The sequence below is a fragment of the Notolabrus celidotus genome, chromosome 9 (genome assembly GCF_009762535.1).
Source record: "Notolabrus celidotus isolate fNotCel1 chromosome 9, fNotCel1.pri, whole genome shotgun sequence".
NCBI classification, from domain to species: Eukaryota; Metazoa; Chordata; class Actinopteri; order Labriformes; family Labridae; genus Notolabrus; species Notolabrus celidotus.
The window spans coordinates 1,992,100-1,994,417 of NC_048280.1; the positions used below are offsets into that span (position 1 = coordinate 1,992,100).

The 2,318-nt window shown below is 39.4% G+C and overlaps 1 protein-coding gene across 1 annotated transcript in view; it reads left to right on the top strand.

The window, feature by feature from the left end:
• Window positions 1–326: 326 nt before the first annotated feature.
• Window positions 327–2,318, top strand: part of ciz1b (cdkn1a interacting zinc finger protein 1b) — a gene marked incomplete at its 3' end in the record, with an annotated part of 6,963 nt that continues 4,971 nt past the window's right edge. The window contains exon 1 of the mRNA XM_034692149.1: window positions 327–453. The remainder of the gene's footprint in view (window positions 454–2,318) is intronic.

Genomic DNA, 2,318 nt, shown 5'->3' on the forward strand with positions numbered 1-2,318 from the left:
GCTCTGGCTGCACAATGGCTGCGCCCAGGAGCGGGGTTTTTTGGCTTCAGAACCGTACAACGGGAAGAGGCGGAGCAACGCTGTCCATTTTTATTTACAGTCTATGGTTAATACAAGGGGCACCAAGTCGGTTAGAGCCGGCTCTGATAAAAACAACACACAGAACTAAGATGGGCAGGAAAATCTTGAATCCACACAAACAGCCAAAAAATAATAAATCATAAAAATCTATACAGATGGATGATATACTTTAAATGTAAATATATAGCTCCAATGAGGCTTCAGAATTGCAATACAATGATTTTACCCCTAACCTGCAGCTCCTCAGTTGGCCGCAGTTCCACCTCCACACCGCCAGGGGGCGACAGAGCGACTCAGACTCAACCAGAGAGTAAGTCTGTGTTTACATGTAGCCAAGCTAGCTTTAGCTTCAGAGTCTCTCAGGCGGTACAGGTGAGTTAATCCAACATACATTTAATAAAATAACATGTTATAACCGTGATTAAATAAAGATGTGTCGCTGAACTCAGACTCTCTGTCTGTTATTCCATTAACGGTCCCCAAACGACAGTTACAGCGCGAGACTCCCCTTAGATATCCTCTAATTAAAGGTTTGTTTGCGAATAAACTCAGTAATTATTAATGATTTTAAATTAATGAAGACATAATATGAATTAGCATGTGTCAGGGTTTAATTCGGCGTTCTTTTTAAGCAGAGTGGACTCATAATTTCTATGTTTTACACATGTTTAGGAGGTATTTCTTACCAATGTATCCTAATATGTGTGTATTTATTTACTTCCGATTACTAAACAAAATAAAAAGCAACAGATGAACTAGAGTTAGTAGATTCTACCTCTTTATACACTCTTTGCTCGTTATTTTAGCTTCACTGTAATAAGTTATAAGATGACTTGAGTTATGTTTCTGTTACCTGGTGCTTTTACTTTTACACTTCCGGTTTGTGTGTCTCATTAAATAAGAAATTTGTTGTGAAAAGTTTATTTTTTTCATGATTGAAGTCAGATTCTGATGTCAGGTGAGTTTGCTGGCCAATCAAGTGCAGGAATTTCATAGTTAGTAAAACATTGTATTTATTTATTTAACCTTTATTGAACCTTTATTTAAAGGCACTATGAGGAGTTTTTCACCAGCTGAGAAACAGACTGAAACCAACACTGATGCCTCTTTATGACCTACAAAAGCAAACAAAACCATGAACAACAACACTGATACCTTCTCTGTTGTCATTTTTAATGCCTTAAACCACTCAGAGGGGGTAGGTGTCAGACCACATGATTGACATTTGACTTTAGAAACACCCTTTTTAGGCTGTTTTCATGGCAAATAATCACATTGAGTGATACATCTGGCTGTTAAAAGACAGCAGGGTGAGGTTTTTGTTGAAAACACGTACAGAACAAGAGAGAAGAGGTATCACTTTGTCCCCAATGGGGCGCCAAAATTGATATAAATCAAAAGTTCCTCACAGCAGCTTTAACCAGGTGAGTTAGCACATGACAATTGACATACAGAAAGAAATAGCCACAGAATAGTTATAAACGATAAGGTAATGATCAGTTAGTCAAATAGACCAAAAAAAAAAAAAAAATAACAGGACACAAACAAACAATCAGTCATACAGTTCAGTTTTTATATAAAGAAAAAAGGCCAGGCTGCGTTTAGCACGCCATCACAATTGAACAGTGATTAATGTATAGTAGTAAGTGAGCTCGGAGCTTGTTCAGTCCATAGACTGTATAAAATACAACTCAACCCCTCCTCCGTTTTTAATTCCCTGCACACGTGTGCTAACAAGGAGCTTAGGAGGGAGGCATGCTAGTTGTAGGCTGTCTTAATAAACACAAAGGTCGGTTTTACTCCCCACTTCTGCAGATTTGAAGATCTAGTGGATGATTTTTATTTATCATGGAAAAGTGCTAGCGCTAGTTAGCATAGCCACATAGCTACATGTCGTAGCTGTAGCTGTGTACCAAGACACACGTCGACATACTGACAAATAAAACAACAAGAAACACTAAATCTGTGACCAATGGTTCAGAAAGGTCCTGCTGCAGGCGCCTCTCCGTCAGGATCAGATTCTGGATCAGATTCAGAGGGTTGAAGTAACGCGGGTCTGTGAGCAGCCGTGTATATTCAGCCAACATGTAAACATTAGATCAACGTGCTGGAGAGCTGAGGCCACACCCACTTCCTGAGGGGGCGTGGTCAGAGAGAAAACAGACTGTTCTGAGGAGGGCTGAAGAAGAGGATTTTTCAGGCAGACCAAAATCTGATTTCAAAGTGTTTTTTTGAGC